Source organism: Rattus norvegicus, chromosome 1 (assembly GCF_036323735.1).
Source record: "Rattus norvegicus strain BN/NHsdMcwi chromosome 1, GRCr8, whole genome shotgun sequence".
Classification (NCBI taxonomy): domain Eukaryota; kingdom Metazoa; phylum Chordata; class Mammalia; order Rodentia; family Muridae; genus Rattus; species Rattus norvegicus.
Window position 1 is genome coordinate 128,737,573 of NC_086019.1, and position 19,338 is coordinate 128,756,910.

The following is a 19,338-nucleotide window of genomic DNA, read 5'->3' on the forward strand; positions in this document are numbered from 1 at the left end:
AATATCCAGCTTACAGCCTGCCATCCAGCCTACAGATTGGGAGAGATCTTCACTGACCCAACATCCGCAGAGGACTAATATCTAAAAATTTATAAAGACCACAAGAAGTTAGATACCAACAATTCAAATAACCCAATTAAAAAATGGGGTACAGAGCTAAACAGAGATTTCTCAACAGAGGAATAGCGAATGGCCAAGAAGCACTTAAAGAAATATTCAGCATCCTTAGTCATCAGGGAAATGCACATCAAAATGACCCTGAGATTTCCTCTTACACCCGTCAGAATGGCTAAGACCAAAACTTCAAGAGACAGCAAGGGGAACACTTCATTGCTGCTGGGAATGTAAATGTGTACAACCACTTTGGAAATCAATTTAGTGGTTTCTCAGAAAACTGGGACTAGTTCTACCTGAAGACCCAGGTATACCACTCCTGAGTATATTCCCAAAAGATGCCCCACCATACCACAAGGACATGTCTCACCCATGTTCACAGCAGCTTTATTTGCAATAGCCAGAAAAACTGGGAACAACCTAGATGTCCCTTGACTGAAGATTGGATAAAGAAAACGTGGTACATCTACACATGGAGTATGACTCGGCTATTGAAAACAAAGACTTTGTGAATTTTTTAGGCAGATGGATGGAATAGCAGTCTGAGGTAACCCAGAGCCAGAGAGACATGCATAGTATGTAGTCACTTATAAGTGGACTTTAGCCATAAAGTGCAGGACAACCACACACCTAAAGACACTGGGCAATAAGGTCCCAAGGGAGGAAGTGTGAATCTCACTCGAGAGGGGAAGCTGGTTATCAGAGGTGGGTGGAGAGAGGAAATTGGATGGAAGAGGGGTGAGGAGGGGAACGGGGATAGGCAACAGGTGTGGGGAGGTGGGGAAGAGGCCTGGGAGAGGGAATGGAAATCAGTTGTGGGGACATCTCCGGTGACTAGCTGGAGGCCTGGGACAGTCTTGAGAGGAAACAGTCTATGGGGGTGACCCTAGCTGAGATTCCTACCAGAGGTGGTTATGGAGACTGAAATGGCTGCCCCCTGTAGCCAGAAGAGGAAGGAAGACATCCGTCCTCCCACAAAACCTTCAATCCAAAACTTGTCTTGCCTACAAAAGATGTGCGGGATAAAGATGGGGCTGAGATTGAGGGAACAGCCAACCAATGACTGCCTCAACTTGAGACCCATGCCACGTGTCAGAGCCAACCCCTGACATTGTTAATGATGCTCTGCTGTGCTTGCAGACACGAGCATAGCTGTCTCCTGAGAGGCTTCCTCTGGCAGCAGATGGAAGCAGGGGCAGAAACCCACAGCCGAACATCAGGCAGGTCAGGGGAGTCTTGTGGAAGAGCGGGGGACAGAGGTGAGCAATTGAGATGGGTCAAGGTCACGCCAAGAAGACCCACAGAGTCAACCAATCTGGGACCATGGGGGCTCACAGAGTCTGGGCCACTAACCAGGGAGCATGCAGGAGCTGGTCCTAGACTCCCTACCCATTTGTAGCATTGCACATCTTGGTCTTCATATAGGTCCCATAACAAGTGGAGCGGGGAGAGGAGGTTGAGGGCTGTCTCAGTCTCTGATCCCTGCCATTGGATCCCCTTCCTCCTAACTGGATTGCCTGTTGGACTCAGTGGGAGAGGATGTGCCAAGTCCTGTTGGGACTAGATGCCCCAGGGTGGAGTGGTACCCAAGAGGGACTCCCTTTCTCTGAGCAGAGGGGGAGAGGGCAATGAAGGGAGGGGCTTGTAAGGGTGAGACTGGCAGGAGAGGAGGAGGGGCTGTGATATGGATGTAAAGTGAATAAATATCAAAATAGCCTCCATTTTCATCTGGTCACCTCTGCCTCATAGAAGAGGGAGTGGAGAGGGTCACTGCACTGTCACCAAGATTCTGGTTGCTCCTTACCACACCTCCCAGTCACCTGGATGCAATTCCATTTTTATGGCACATGGGAATCTCAGGAGGTGACTGATTACATCTGTTGGAGACGGCTAGGGGAAGGGCTCCATCTGTGGGGCTGTGGAGAAGCCTTCAGTCATACTGTGTGAAGACTTCCCAATGTATCTGCGTTGGAGTCACCCATACTCCTATAGCCTTTCACTCTTGCTCTGTGAGTAAGGGCCATAAGCTCACTGCTGAACTTCTGGTGGAGTTATACTTTGGTTTGTCGCTGGAACCTTATACAGAGGGGACAGACGTTGTTTAAGTCTCCCTGGGGTAGGACTTCTCACAGTGTACCCTGGAGGAGGGATGCTGAAAACTGAAATGGCAAACTGAGATCCATCCCCAGGTAATATGTCCATGCCTGCTGGCGCCCTGACTGGGGTAAAGAAAGCCCAGCAGTGCAGACACCTTAAGGTTAAAGGAGCAGCTTTCTTCTCTTTGTCGCCTGCAGTAAAATGCTTCAGTTGGAACAAGTTGGATGGTGGGGGACCTGCAGGAAGAAAACAATTCCTTTATGCCTTTAAGTTTTGCTAAGCTGAGATTTGAAGTTGTTCCACCATATTCCCTTTCAACCTTCCCTGCTCTGCTTCGAGGATATTGTCTTGCAGTGTGCTCTGAAAATTAGACATATGAACCTTATTGAAAACGGCCTTCGACTCTGAATAACAGTTAAACATTCCTTTGTGTGACCAAGGAACCATTTTGAAATTACTAATAACATCACGTTTGTATTTCTGAAGTCTAAGACATCACTTAAACCCTTGATAAAGTCTTTTTGTGCTTCTCCCATTAAATTGCTAATTTTCACTCATCTAAAGGAACTTCTGGGCTCTGTAAAGAGGGTTTTCTCCACTTATTTCCATATCTCCACATACTTTGATTGTACTGTCAGATCTTGAATTTTCCATTTTAGATATGTGCACTGTAGAATTCAGCTTTGTGTTTCTAGAATGATATACCTGACACTGGATACCTCAGAATGGAGAGAGACTTATTGTGGCTCATGACCCTGGCAGCTGAAGTCTAAGACTCTATGGGGTGCCTTGGCTTGGGGCTTTGCCAAGAGTGATACACCATGCTCATAGAGAAAGTGCATACAACACAAGCCAGAAAACAGAGGGGGGGATGGAGGGAAGGAGGGGGAGAGAGAGAGAGAGAGAGAGAGAGAGAGAAAGAGAGAGAGAGAGAATCTCATTCCCATCCATTAAGGGCAGACTATACAGTGACCTAAGAACCTCTTACTAGGCCCTACCATAAAGGGCCACAGCATCTCCCAATACAACCACCCTAGAGACCAATCTTTTAATATATGGACCATTGGGGTGCACTATCCATATTTTTATACATAACATATAGATTCTAAACCTAGATTCCAAATATGAGTGATATGGCATTTGTTCTTCTGAATCCGGCTTATTTTAATGATTGTCTGGTTGCAGGCATTTTCCTGCAGAAGTTATGGCTTCATTTAATATCTCTGTTGTATTTTGACTAATAGTCCTTTGGGTATGTATCTAGGACTGGTACGCTGGGTTGTATGGTACTTTTAGTTTTTTGAGAAACCACCCGATTTCCACAGAGCCACGGCATTTGCACTCCCAGCAGTGAATCCTGACTCCCCTTCCTTCATGAGCCTCAGCAGCGTTTGTCATTGTTTCCTTATAGAAGCTACTCTGAAAGGGCGAGAGGGCTTCTCAAAGCAGGGTCAACTTGCATTTCCTCCATAGCTAAGGATGTTTAATAATTCCAAGTACATACCGGTCCCTCGTGTTCTCCTTTTAAGAGCTGTGTTATTAGTTTATTTGCTCGTTTATTACCAAATGATTATGTTTATTATTTATTTCTACTTATGTATAGGCATGCACGTCCATGTGACAGCATGCCACATGCGCGCAGGTGTCTGTGGAGACCAGAAGAGAGTGTCAGGAGTTACAGGAAGCCACAGGAACAAGTTCCACCTGCTGTTAGGAACTGAACTCAAGTCCCCTGAGAGAACGGGAAGTGCTCTCGTCACTGCTGAGCACGTCTCCAGCCCCATCTCTCCAGGCTTTCTCCTGTTTAATTTTTGCAGCTCACTCTATGGCCTCCATAGCAACCCCTTGTCTGATGTTTAGCTGGCAAAGATTCTCCCCCATTCTATAGGCTGTCTCTTCACTTGGCTGTTCTCTCTTGTGCAGCAGCTTTGTAGTTTAATGTAATTTGTCTGTTGAGAAACTCCCCGTCTATTCTCAGATCTTTTATTTTACTCTATCACTTTCAGAGTTTCAACCATTTTGAATGGGCTTTTGTGCAGAATGAACTACTGTGAGTTTCATTATTCTCCAAGTGAAAAACCTAGTTTCCTGGTGCCATTGGTTGAAGATGGTGTCTTTCCACCAATGTTTGTCAAAAACTAAGGGACTGTAACTATGGGGTTGCTTTTGGGTTTTCTGGTCTACCTCATTAGCCTACCTGCCTGTTTTTGTGCCACCACAGTGTGTTTGCTACTATGGCTCTGTAATATAATTTGAGACAAGGTATTGAGCACTGCTCTCTGCCAAGGATTGCTTCAGCTACTGGGGGCTTTCTGTATTTCCATATGAATTTTATAAGTTCTGTTTTTACTTCTATGAAAAAATAGCTCTATGGTTTTGGGTATGCTTCTCATCTCTTCAGTATAGAGTATTGCTTGCAGCAATCTACGTATGGATGCTTGGAGGACATGAATTCCTTTAGCTTGTTTATATCATGGGAATTCTTTCTCTATCATCTGTGGTGTGATGTTTGAATAGGTCTGACCCATAGGGAGTGGCACAGTTGGGAGGTGTGGCCTCGTTGAAGGAAATGCGTCACTGTAAGGGACTGGTTTTGAGACCCTCCTCCTAGCTGTTTGCAAGAGAGTCTTCTGCTTGCCTTTGGAATAAGATGTAGAACTCTCAGCTCCTCCAGTGCCATGCCTGCCTAGATGCCACCATGCTTCCCGCCATGAGGATAACGGACTGAACCTCAGAATCTGTAAGCCAGCCCCAATTAAATGTTGTTCCTTATAAGAGTTGCCTTGGTTATGGTGTCCGTTCACAGCCATGAAATCCTATAAGACACATGGCAGATACTTTCGTTGTACATAGTAATCCATGTCGCCGTCCGTCATCCTTTAGAACTTGGAGTACCTCCCTCCAGGCTCTTCTGACTTTTCAAGTTTCCACTGAGAGAACAACTGCTCTTTTGATGGGCTTTTCTTTGTACATGACTTGGTGTTTTTTTCTTCTCTTGTATTTTTAAATATCTTTCTTTGTTCTGTATATTTAGCATGTTAGCTATGCTGTACATATATGTGTATGAGGAGCTGACATTCTGGTCCTGTCCTTTGGCTGTTCTGTTCTGTGTCCTCCTTGTATAGGTAGCCTGTGTCTGTAGGACATTTCATTAATATGATAATTTTTCCTTCTGTGATCCTGTTGAAGATCTGGTCTACACCAGTGACTTGGAATTCTTTCTCTTTATTACAATTAGAAGACTTCATCTTTCCACTGTGTCCCATACTTCCTGCATGTTTTTTTTCATATTTCTTTGTGTTGTAATTCATTTACTTATCTTCCTGTTCTGATGTTCTGTTACTTGACCCTTTCTACCTGTAAGACTTCCCCTGATGAGTGTTTCTAATTGGGTTATTGTTTTTCAATTCCATCTTCAATTTGTTCTCTTCGATGTTCCCATCCCTTTGTTGAATTCAGTTCTCAAATCCTGGTTCTCCTTCCTTGTTTTGGTCAGCCTCTGTCTGTTCTCTAGAGCAGCCCTCGGGGCTTTGTTGCAGTTCTCTTCAGATTTCACTTTAAGGATGTGCTTATCTGTAAAGCCGAGTTTCTTACAGAAAACAGAAAGATGGATGTTTTTATTCTTCTTTTCTGAGACAGGATTTCTCTGTGTCCTGGAACTTGCTGTGTAGACCAAGCTGGCCTGAAACTCAGAGGTTCGCCTGCTTCTGCCTCTCAAATGCTGGCATTAAAGGTATGTGCCACCATGCCCAACCTGGGTTTACTTTATTCTTAATCTACTCAACTAGACTGTATCTTTTGACTGGAGAATCGAAGTCATTCTTATTATTGAATGAAATTGAGTTATTGAATAATTATTGAAAGGTGTGTATTGGTTGCAATAGTTTCTCTTGCAGCTTTCAATGCTTTCTTTTTGATATTGTTCAACTTAATCTTTAAAGCTCAAAATATTGTTTCTGTGATTATATTGATAGTTTCATGTTTGTTTGTTTGGTGAGAGGGAGTACAGTCTTGCTTTACATAACAGATTGACCTCAAATTCGCTTTGTACCTTAGGCCAATCTTGAACTCTATCTCCAAAGTGCTGGGAGTGTGTGTGTGTGTGTGTGTGTGTGTGTGTGTGTGTGTGTGTGTGTGTATGTGTGTGTGTGTATGTGTGTGTGTGAATGTGTGTGGATGTATGTATATGTGTGTGCATCTGTCTGTATCTGTGTGTGAGTGTGTGTGAATGTGTGTATGTGTGTGTGCATCTGTCTGTATCTGTGTGTGTGTGTGTGTGTGTGTGTGTGTGTGTGTGTGTGTGTGTCTGTGACTGTATTACTTTTTGGTTTTTTGTTTTGCTTTAGTAGAACTGAGATTCCAGCTTTGACTAGATCCTTCCTTTGTACCAAAGACTAGGGTAATTTCTATTAGTTCTGATTAAATCTTTCAGTATATATGTCAGTGGAGGTCTATCACCCTTGACACATCCCCTTAACTCAACAAGAGAGGTGATAATTCCCTACACACCCACTGGGATGGTGGTCACATACTGAAGCCCCTCTGTCCATATGCTTCATTTGGATGCTAACTATGAATATGCTACTGGTTGTATGGCTTGGCTGCCATTTTCTGGCTCTTAATTAAACTATGACCCCTTTGGTGCTGTGTTTATACAGCCGGCTTGCAGTTTTGCCATGAGACCTTTTCCTGTTACTGTCTACCCTGTTATTGTGGTCCCATAGTGAAGCAACATATTATGGTGGCAGGAGCATGAGCCATAGCAAACGTTTCCACTCCCTGGCAGCCAGGACAGAGGAAAAGGGGGAAGAAGGGAGGGAGAGAAGAGGGGAGGACAGGGACAAGATGTATCTATCCTTCCAAGGCATGACTGCACAAATATGCTTCTCTATTCAGGCCCCACCTCCCAAAATTCCTACAGTTTCCCATAAGACCTCACCTCTAAACAGTGCTTGCATTGAAGACCAAGTGTTTGGTACATGAAACTTTAGGGAAGTGTGCTTCATTTCCAGACCATAGTACTACTGTCTGGTAGCTTTTCCTCTGAGTGTTTCTCCTTCATGCTCCCAGACTCCTGTCCTGGCTGGATATGTGAGCCCTAAGTGATACGGTCCAGCCCTGTGCTTCTGAAAGAAAGAGCTGTGAGCCAGGCACTATGATTTCCTGTTCTTTCATTGTTGAAAAATGACCCTATGCTGGTATCAGCATCTATTCAAGAAGGACACTCAAAACAGAGCTCTCACTTTTCAAAGGCTTGGATCTTCCTGACAGAGATAAATAGGTTACAGCACACACTGGAACTTGAGATCTGTTGCTTTCAAGCATCCAGTTCTGAGCACTCTCTGGTAGGCTACTGGACTCAGTGTTATTCTTCAATACACAGTAGAGAGCGTCTTCTCCTGGATGCTGACACTGTTACTGTTCTCAGTCTGGGGAGAATTAAGAATACAGTTTTGTAGCTACTGTTTGATCCAAAACTGATTCATGTCCAGTTTGATTGACTCCATAAAATATCATCTATTTGTAGAAGACATATTGATTATGAAACAGATACTTACATTTCCAATGAGTCATCCATGATCGAATGATCATTTTTTACTTTTTTTTTCTTGTAATAAAAATGTTCCCTCTCATCTTAGCGAGCTGTCGAAGCATTTGTACAAATGATGAGTTAGTTTCCTAAGGTGAGGAGGCAGCGGGGACTAGGCTGCCAGGACAGAGGTGAGAGGAATGGAGATAACATTCCCACAGAAGCAACTGGAATGTGTAGAGCAGTTGGGAGGCTGCCTCGCTCACCTCTGCTTCCTCCCCAGACCAAGAACCATCAGGATGAGAGATGGGAGGAGAGAATTGGAAGAAGAAAAGGGACCAAGAGAAGGGAAATCCCAGGGACCATCTACAAAGACCAGCCTAGAGATCACTCACAAGTTTATGAACCCTAGAGCCCCAACCCATGATTTCTGCTTGCTTCAATAAACACTTTCTCCCAACTTTCACTCCGCCTTTTCCTGAACATCCAGTTCTTTGCTCACCTTTAGAAAGGACCCAAACCCTTAGACAGTCAACCCCTCGGCTCAAGGGGGTCTTTATGCTAAGGTGGCCATTGACCTCACTTACACACAAGCTCCTGTCAGGCTGTTGGCAGATTCCCTACAGCCAGCTTCTCTCTTCTAGGCCTGCACTACTTCTCAGAGACACCCCTAAAGGCTGATGCTGGATAGTCTTCAGTCAGCCCATTTCCAGGACCAGCTTCTCCACCATTGAGGATGCTTGTATTTAAGACAGGCACTACAGGGGAGTTAAGGGGCGCAATGGTTCGTGAGTGAGCTTCTGAAGGCACTGCGTCGAACCCCCACCACAAAGATGACAACAGCAGCCAGGCCAACTTTTGAACCTGCAAGAGGTGGGAGAGGAAAAGGAGAAGGCAATTTGAGTCAGCTCTCCAAGCAGTATTCAAGCAGAGACCTCATACAAAGATAAAGTACAGACAAACCACACAGGATGGCCCTGAAGAGGTTTGCAACTGTGACTTCAGGAGAGAGTTGGAAGAGAGGGAGAGAGCTGCTGCAAGGGAGAAAAATAGGGACCGTCCAACCCGAAAACACACAACTTCCTCCTCAGTGTCCAAGAAGCCCCGCTTAGACCAGATCCCTGCTGCCAACCTTGACGCTGACGATCCTCTCACAGATGAGGAAGATGAGGATTTTGAAGCGGAGAGTGATGACGATGATACTGCAGCTCTTCTAGCAGAGCTAGAAAAGATCAAGAAGGAGAGAGCTGAAGAGCAGGCCAGGAAGGAACAAGAACAAAAAGCAGAGGAAGAGAGAATTCGCATGGAAAACATTCTGAGTGGAAACTTCCTGAATCTCACTGGCCCATCCCAGCCTCAGGCCAACTTCAAGGTTAAAAGAAGGTGGGACGATGGTGTTATTTTTAAGAACTGTGCAAAGGAGATAGATGATCAAAAGACAGACAAAAATTTGTAAACGATGCACTGCAATCTGAATTTCACAAAAAGTTCATGAAGAAATATATTAAGTAGTACAGTTTTATGTGCTTAATTAAAGGCTAAAGTGTTCAGGATAAAAAAAAAAAAAAAAGACAGGCTGCTCACTCTCCAGTTCTTCAGCTTCCCTGTGATGGGGTGAGTGGCCTTGGAAAAATAAAACCTCCCCTAGACAGAGCGGTCTCTGAACTGTGTGGAGGAGAGCTGTGTGTGGAAGGAGGAGGGCGCAGTGTGTGTGGTGTAGGGAGAAGGTACACTGTTCTGTGAGCTAGGGCTCTCCCATCCCAATTGATGGCTCCCTGTAGAGAGGAATAACAAACACGGATTCTGCAAAATACATCTTTCACTGTGTCACTCCTCTGGTTTCTACTTTTGCTATTTTGGCCATAAACACAATACACGCAATGGGTTCCAGTCTGCTCTTCTTCCTCCACTCTTTCTGACCAATTCACAGCTCTAAAATCCTTGCCTCTGCAAACACTGCTACCTAACAGGGAGAGCCTGGGCTGAGGGTGGGGCTTCTAGCTCTAATTTTGCTCCTAATTCCCTGTGAGACAGTGTTCTGAGCCTCAGTGTCTTTAGAACGGAAGTCAGGGCATTTGAACATTTTTTTTCTGACTCATGAAAAGTAATTTTTTAAATATTTTCTTTGGTTTAGTTTCCTTTTAAATGGAACTACTTTTTATTATCTGTTTGGTTGGTTTTGATTTTTTAAGACAGGGCTTCTCTGTGTAGCCCTGGTTGCCCTGAACTTGCTTTACAGAACAGTCTGTTCTTAAACTCAATAATCCACCTGCCTCTCCTTCCCAAGTGCTGGGACTAAAGGCATACACCCCCATGCCTGGCTTAGATGATGATGGCGACGACGACGATGATGATGATGATGATGATGATGATGATGATGATGATGATGATGACGACAACAGCAATGACATAATTACAATTTTTTCCATTTTCTTTCCTGCTCTAAGTCCTTTCATATATCCCTCCTTGCTGTCTTCCAAATCCTGGTTTCATTAATTGTCAGTGTATGCATATGTGTACACACACATAGATTCCTAAGTATACCTGCTCGGTCCATATAATGTTCCCTGCATGTACAGGACATTTTATTTTAAATCTCTTGTCTGATGGAACTCCGACTGTGTCATATTCATTATGAGTCTATTAACTTGAAACATTCACACATTTCCCTTTCCGTAGAAATTAAACTCTGGATGGTTCGATATCTTAATCCACAGCTGCCTACAAGAAAGACCGCTATTGTCTGAGTAGAATATTGTTTCAAAGTTGTTTTATTTTTAAATACACAGTTTGGCTGCCATCATACATTGATTAGGACTATATTGTGAGTGATGTTTACTCAAGTACAGCTGTCAATAAGAGGGACTTATTTATTATGGGCTTTCATAAATCTCATCTACTTAGGAGAAGCAAATCTACTAGACATTGGCAGTTTGTACATCTCTGAACTTCTTATGGACCCAACCTGAGATTGGACAGCCAGGAAAACACCTATCTAGTCCCTGGGCTCTTCTTAAAACTCCTTGTTCATGGCTTACCATCAACCACAGGAGTGTCCACCACTACAAAAGCGAAGTCCATAGTCCACTCTGTAGACAGTCTCACACAAGGGGGGCAGACACACATACGCGAGCACACACACACACACACACACACACACACACACACACGTACACATATGCACATTCACACACATTCTCTCGCCCACATGCATACTCATATATACATGCTCACAAACTCACACACACACACATGCTCTCTCTCTCTCTCTCTCTCTCTCTCTCTCTCTCTCTCTCACACACACACACACACACACACACACACACATGCATGCACGCACACACTGGTAGGTCTGGGTCACCAATAAGACCTTTGTGTCAAGGGAGTCTGGGGAATGCACACTTGAGCCTTCCATTCTCTCACTTCTAGGGCAGAAGTTATCTGGGTGAATTGTGAGGGTATCTGTCCATAGGGAAAGAGAAGCATTGGGTTAGAGCCTTCAGAATTTTATAGCGGCATAAATATGGCCTCAGGTTCACTGTATACTGCTGCAAGGTGTAGGGGATAGATAATATTTTATTTCATTGTGTTTCTTGTTTCTCTCTGGATGGCTACAACCATGTGGAACACAGCTTCCATAGTTCCAGTTTTACCCATTATATAATTGTGGTCATTTACACGGGAATGCACCCCATAGACTCAGATATGTAAATACTTAGTCCTTAGTGGTCACATCCTTTGGAAAAGTTCAGGAGTATGGCCTTTCTGGAGAATGTGTCATTGGCGGTGGATTTGAGGTTTTAAGGCCATGTGTATTTCCCAGTTCTCTCTCTCTCTCTCTCTCTCTCTCTCTCTCTCTCTCTCTCTCTCTCTCTCTCTCTCTCTCTCTGCATCCTACTAACAGTTCAAGCTGTGCTCCCTCAGATTCTGTTCTAGCCACCATGTCTGCCATCTGCTGCCACACCTACCAGCCATGATGAACTCCTTTGTCCCTGGAACTGTAAGCCAAATAACCTTTAATTCTATAAGCCCTTGGTCATGTTGTTTTGACACAATACAAAAGTAACTAATGTGCAAGTTGTTACCAAAGAGTAGGCTATTAACAGATCTGATCATGACGGCTTTTGTAGGAATGTGGAAGACATTGGGACTCTGGACTGGAAATGTGACTGAGCATTGCAAATGGAGCCTAGTGGGCCTGTCATCGTAGTGGGAGCTTGGAGTACAGTAGCTATCTGGTTTGGGGAGGCTCATCTTAAGAAATTTCAGAGGGGAACATTATTAGTAACTAGGCTAGAGACTGTGATATTTGGGTTAAAAAAACACAAACAAAAAGCTGCCTTCTGTCCTTGCCCTAAGAACTTGCCTGAGGCTAAATTTAAAAGCAACGATTCATTTCTTTGGCACAGATAATTTCAAGATTACTTGATACCCAGATGCATGGTGGTGGTGCACACCTTTAATCTCAGTACTACGGACACAGAGGCAGGTAGTTCTCTGTGAGTTCAAGGCCAGCCTGATCTCCAGAACAAGTCCCAGGACAGCCAGAGGTACACAGGAAAACTAATACTGACTCTGCCACATAATTCCTCATCACTGTTAGGCAAGTTTACAATAAAAAGGGCAAACAGGGCAGGAAGAAATACAAAACGCTCACTTTGGAGAGGAAGAGCACTCTGGCAAACGTAATGTTGCAGCCAAGGTCTGTGCTGAAAGAGATAAGAAGATTAGTGTCATTAAGAGAGACCTCCAGCTCAGCAACAGGATAAAGCTGAGGGTTCTCTCTAGGCAAGACTCCCATTTGCTGATCTCCCAACTTGTCAAAGGGAGCAGAAGGCCTTTTTTCCTGCCCCTGAGAACAATTCAATCAAATACTACTCCAGGGGAACAGGGTATATGTCAATCAAGCAGAAGCCACACATGGCAGTGCTGTATATGTAGTGCTGGTTTTAAAGTTTCAGAGGACAGGGGAGTAATCAGGTTGGGAAATCTTCCTTTGTGGCTTCAGGAAGCTGCTGAAGCCAGGCAGTGTATGGCAGGGAGTCACTTTGTGAAGGCTCTGAGAAGACAAGAGGGCCCGAGAGGCCACTGATTGAAGCTGTGAGCGTGAAGCCTGGCTGGGAGCTCTTTTCTCCAGTCTGTTCTGTTGGCCTCTTCTCAGCAGCCCCGTGTCTGCAGGAGTGCCTTTCGTATGTTGGCCACCACCTCTGCTCCATGGATTGACGTGTTCATTTTTATGCCAGTGCCATGTCCATCTTCTACTATCAAACTCTGTAGCACCACTGGATGTTAGGGACAGGGACATCGCTGGCAGGTTTTTTGTTTATTTTGTTTTTGTTTTTGTTTTGTTTTGTTTTCATTGTCTTTGGTCTTTGTGTTGTGCTGTGAATTTTAAAATAACTTTTTTTTTCTGTTTGTCTGAAGAGTTGCCTTGTGATTTTGATGAAGATGACATGGAATCTGTACATCGACAAGAAGAGAGCCAACACTAGAGAACTGTAAATGAAACCCTCACGAGGTGCCACTACTCAGGTATGAGAGTGGCTAACATCTGGGGCTATGTTGTCAGCGAGAACATAAAGGAATCAGAATCCCATGGTGCAATGCAAAATGCTCAGGCTCTATGGGAAGACTTCACAACGTCGAACACATACCTACTTACTCTGTGATTCAGCATGGACACTTTAAAGAAAAACAAAGACGTGTATCCACAGATACCTGTATGAATACATGTGGCTACTTTATTTAATCACTGCCCCCTCCAGGGAAGATCATCGGAATGTCCTTCAACCGGGGGATGGATGACAGCCAGTGAGCGGCACATCCTTACAGCACAACACTGCCATAACACGGAGCGCTCAGCTGCAAGCCACTGGGGCAGGCAGCAGCAAGGAAGAACATGAAAAGGGTTACTCTGATTGGAAGATGTCGGAACCGAAGCCCATGTTCCTCGTGATTCCATTTACACAAGACTCCAGAGAAGGCAAGACTGTAAGGACAGAGGTTATCTTGGTAGCCGAGGACAGGGCGTAGCTGCAGGAGGATAGGTCAAGTTAGGGGCGGGTGACATCAGTGTTCTGTATCTGGGTTGTGGTAGCGGTTAAAGGACTGTGCAAAACTCACTAAGTGGAAATACCTTTTGTTCTCCTGGTGCCCAGGAACCAACCCTAAGGCATCTCACATGAGTGTCTCTGAGCTGTGCAAATCTCGGGGCTCGTTAAACACAACACCTAAAAGGATGGATTTCACTTAATACAATATTTACCTCAATATATTAACTCTTCAAAAGCATCTCCTCCAGGGTAGATTTCTAGGACCTTGACTGACACCTTCCTCTCATTGCTCTGAGACTTCTGCAGGAGTCGCCCTCCCTACCCCAATCCTAGCAAAGCCCCTCATGATAGGATGCATTAGTCACTTTCTGCACTGCTGAAACAAAACGCCTGGCAGCCTCAGCTTTAGGAAGGGCTTGCTCTGCCTTGTAGTTCAGGTCCACAGTGGCGGGTGAGTCACGGTGACAAAGTGTGGGACATGGAGCCGCTCACTTTGCTTCCACAGGCCGGAAGCTGAAAGAATAAAGTGCTGGCTCGGAGCTTGCTTTTTACATCTAAGACCTCAGGCTAGAAAATGGTGCCAGCTACAACCAAGCTCTTCCCACCTCAATTAACTTAATCTAGAAACTCCCACACAGGCACGTCCAGGGGCTTGTCTCCTAGCTGGTTTTAGACTGTGTCGCGTTGACATTATTAAGCATCGCACAGTGAACCTTTGAGTTCTTTCAAGCTGCCTCTCCCACCACCCCCCCCACACACACACACACCGGATGACTAGAACGTAGGCCATCTGGTCGCTGGTCTCCTTCCTGGCCCTTCCTGGGGTGTTTCTAAGGGAGAAGTGGGCACCACACCACACTGTTCTAACCATTTCCACTGGCAAATTGCAGCTGAGAATTTTCAGCAGGAACTACTAATTCAATGCACTGCAGGGAGACATCTCAGGGAATCCCATGTCCCCCTCTGTCTTTCTGCAGGCAGTGGAGGTCTAATGATGTCCTCACATCCTCAGGACACTTGGTTTTAGGCACAACTCTCAGCCCTTCAGGGAGTAGGAGGGTGGGGGTTGGGTCAGACCTCTAACTGTTCTCCAGTGAGCTCAGGCCTCTCAGCATCCTCTACTGCTGACTGGCTGGTTTCACTGGGTTAGGGGTTGCAAGAACCAGTTTAGACTTGTCCGCAAGCCTGACAGTGGCTTTCCTGTAGCTAGTTCCTTGTGTTCTTTTAGTTCCTTGTGTTGTTTAGTGATGTGGGATGTGTTCTGCTGCTCCTGTCCTTGGTGTTAAGGGCTCAGCCAAGACAGTTGGCAGTGGCCTGACCTTGGTGAACCTGTTGAAAGATATTCCCTCAGAAGATTTCTCTTGAGTGTCACCAGAGTGTGATCTGGAGAAGTAGGCTTTCCTGTCTCAATGTGCAGCCAGGGAAGAGCAGTAATTTGCGTGTTAAAGACACTGCTGAGCAGAAAGAACCTGCCAAAACCAAGACTCTGTGACACACACACACACACACACACACACACACACACATACATACACACACACACAGACACACACACATACACACATACATACACACACAGACACACATACACACATACATACACACACACATACACACACACACACACACACACACACACACACGCACCAGTTCTGCCCAATATTAATGCCTTCTCTGATATAGTTTCAAGAAATTCATTGTCATAAACCCCAAAGGCCAGACCCCTAAAGGACCAATGTCTCCCAAAGCGTCACTGCTCAAGACATAGATGCTAGAGTCAGGGGGCCTGCCCTGCAAGTCACATATCAAGGTTTTATAAAGGATTTTCCATAAGGACACTCCAACAGTGTCACTTACCCAGCTAGAGAGCAGGAGAGGCCTCAAAATGAGTGCGAGACTCATATGTTTGAAAATTCCCATGTAAACCTGTTTCACTACCGGGAGCCGCCAAGCTGCTTCTGTATGCAGAACACGGTGAGCAAGGAGTGGCCATCTTGTTTCCCCCTCTCCCCCAGCCACCATAGTCATTGGGAGGTGCATGCTGATGCACCCATGCCAACACTCTTCATGGGAATTGGTGAAGCAATCTTTTTAAAATCATGCTCACAGGGCCAAAACAATGGCTTAGTGCTTCACAGCATGTACAGTTTTTCTAGAGGATCTGAGTTCAATTCCCAGCACCCACATCAAGTAGCTTGTAACTGCATGTTAATTCCAGCCCCGGAGATCCAATGGCCCAGGCTTCCATGGCACCTGCACTCACATGTACATTACCCACACACAGACAGGGAGAAGAAAGATTATTATAGATAAAAAGGAGGATGTAGCCTGAGTCAGAGACATCTGGGAGAGTCCAGAGTGGGCATGACCTTAAACTATGTGAAGAGATGGGGAGGGGAAGGGAGAGAGGAATCTGGTGCAGCAGGCAGGAGGCCAAAAGTACAAAGACGGGTGGGTAATCAAAATGGTTGGGTTCTATAGGGATTCTATAGGGAAGAACACCCCATCCTCCTGGGCTGGAGAGTTCAGGGTAAGGAGCAGGGTATGCCAGTCACACCCTATAACAGGTAGGGACTGAGGGATGATGGGAGTATCTGGAAGCCAGGTCTGCTTTGATATGTTAATCAGACACCTCAGTAGTTTTGTCCTGGATTTGAAACTTAGCAATGTATTGAGAGGCTACCAAGCAATGTTTTGAATTACATGGTATACGTGTATACTGTGTAACTGTAAATAAAGTACCATACCCTGCCCTTCCTATCTCCTCTGCATCTCTAAACATTTCCACATTCTTTGAAGGGTTCTGTTTTCCTCTCCTCATCCCTCGTCAGTCTGTAAGTCCATGATGGTTGCTCGGTCTTGGGGATACTGGAGACTTTCCTCTGTCCTGAGGTGATGGATGAAGTGAAATCTGGAGGTAACAAGATGTGTGTGGCCTTCAAGAATTTCAGACCAGCAGCAAAGGAGCAAAGGAGCTTCAGGCAGGGGAGACCCTGAGGACACCTCTCTGTTTCCTTTGACTCACAGAGGTTAAACCACAGGACTGGAACTCTTCACATTGGGTGCCTGAATTAGAAAGGGGCCTCTTCTCTATTGAGGAGGCCTGCCAGAGAAAATACAGGATGCCTGGTTAAATCTGAACGTCAGACAAACAACAAATAATGTTATATGTGGGTTTGAGACTGCGCATTTTCGGGAAACATATGCTAAAAACTGTTCATTGTTGATCTGAAGTACAACCTAAGTCAAGTTGTCCACCCTGGTTTCTCCCATGTAACCCCAGCAGACCTGCGCCTTGGAAACTCTAATGTCACATTGTTTCAGTAATGTGTCATCCATCATTTCAATAATGCTACATTGTTTCTGAGGAAGGACCTTCCACCTGCCTCAGTAATAGCAGGGGGACTCTGGGACTTGATATTTTTATATTTCCTTTGTCACCTTCTGGGTGATAACTCAGCCAGATGATAACTTCAGAATGTACGGCCCTTTCTGGAGGTACCATCCTGTCGCACGGTGGCTAGACAATGCACCCACCAGACTTTCAAATCCGTTGAGGGGAGCTGCTGAGAAACTGTGGGTCTGAACACCGCCTGATAGTTCACTCCAGCAAGTTGGAGCAAACCACTTTCAGCCACTTAAAATTTATTTTATGAATAGGCTTTGAAGAGGACCTAAGCACCATTTGGAACTTGAAAGTCACACAAAGCCACATCTAGGTCCATGAAAAGTGTGCCAGTCTTGGCAAAATGGCCACTGAGCCCCATTCCAGCAGCCAAGGATGACTATGCCTGGCTCACTAGGACAGCTTCTCACCTAAGGGTTTCAGGCCACATGGCATACACTGATGATTCAAAAGGAAGCTGGCCCACTCCGTATTTATAAATAGCAATGATCTCAAAGGTTCCGGATCTACGCTGTTCTACACCATTTTTAAGCGTCGCTTTTAGGGAAAGAAAGTAAGGTAAGAGGGCTTCATAGGGCTGACTCCTGTTTTCCAGGCTAGCTATGATTTCCAAACGATGGCTAGCAGCCTTGACTTCTCTTTTGCCCAGTGAGGATAAGAAGACTATCTGCCTGGAGTGTGGGGTGAGGGGGGTCAGTGATAAGAACAGATTTAAATGGGATAATCCATCACGCGCTTGGTTCTCTTTCGGCACTAATATCCACTCAACAAACGAAGTGAATGAAATGATGGCCCCACCCTCACCCCCAGAACCTTAGAGTTTGTCATGCCACAGGACCAAAGGGGCTTCAACAGAGGTGATCGAGGTATAAGAAGTATAAATGGGGCGATGGTCCTGGATTTTCTAGGGCCTCATCTAAGCACATAAATCCTTTAAGTCCGAGATCCGTGAAGTGGAAATTTCTGGATCCTTTGTGTCCTGTGATTTTTTTCTGGAAGATCTCTTGTGAGAAGTCAGGTGATGTTTTTCTGGAAGCTGTCTTGTAAGAGATGTTTTGCTGAAGCAGATGCTTGAGAGAATGCAGGATGTTTAGAAAGAGTATAAGTAGAACCCCACAGACAATGAAAAGACACTCTTGCATTGCTACACTTTGAAATGCTTCACTGGTCTTCACTGGTCCTCACTTCATAGAGAAAAGCGCCAACAAATTTCTGGCTGCTTCTGTTGACCCCTGCTGATTTGGTAGAGCCTTGTGGTTTTTGCTGAATCGTGCTACTACTACTGACTTGTGCTAGGTGTTTACTATTGGACTGAACTACTGTGTATCCTGATAATGAAGAGTGGAATCATCCCAAAGAACAATTTCTAAACAGGTCTACCAACCCCTTTTCTTTTAACCTTCTTCTCCCCTATTTCTGATGAGGTGGGCTAGAAGAGAGGTTGAAGCATTCAAGAATCCTAAATAAAGTAGGTTTAGAAAAATCTAAGTCTACAGACCTTTCCATTGTTATGGTTAGAGAAAGGTTCTGAAGATGGGGGAAGACATTCCAAGTCAAGGAATATGAACATTGTCCCAAAACTGGAAGATGGGGCAGGGGCCACCTATGTAGGACTAATAGAGAGGAGAGAGGCTTGTGGAGATCTTGATTTGAAAGTAAGGAGGCCTGTGCCAGGCTTCTGACCTGTAATTTTTTTGTGTGTAGTTGTTTTTTCTGCATCAATAAAAACCTAAAATTATTAAAATCATTGTTAATAAGACCATATTCTTTCAAATAGATACTATGTATTTGATGTCTTTCGAAGAACATACACACACACACACACACACACACACACACACACACATTTGTCTGAAAGAGAGGAGACTTCATAATGTAGTGGTTAGTAATTCAATGGTGTCATAAAAATATGAAAAATCAGAATATTCATGACAAGAGAATTTTCTTTTTTATTAATCATTTTATTCATTTACATTTCAAATGATATCTCCTTTCCCGGTTACCTCTCCACAAATTCCCCATCCCATCTCGTTTCCCACTTCCTCTTTGCCTCTATGAGAGTGCTCCTCCACCCACCCACCCACTCCCACCTCATCACTCTAACATCCCCTTACAATGGGGCATCAAGCCTCCACAGA

At 44.9% G+C, this 19,338-nt stretch overlaps 1 pseudogene; it reads left to right on the plus strand.

Moving 5' to 3' along the window:
* Positions 1-8,456: 8,456 nt before the first annotated feature.
* Cwc15-ps1 (CWC15 spliceosome-associated protein, pseudogene 1) lies at positions 8,457-9,253 on the plus strand (annotated as a pseudogene).
* The last annotated feature ends 10,085 nt before the right edge of the window (positions 9,254-19,338 follow it).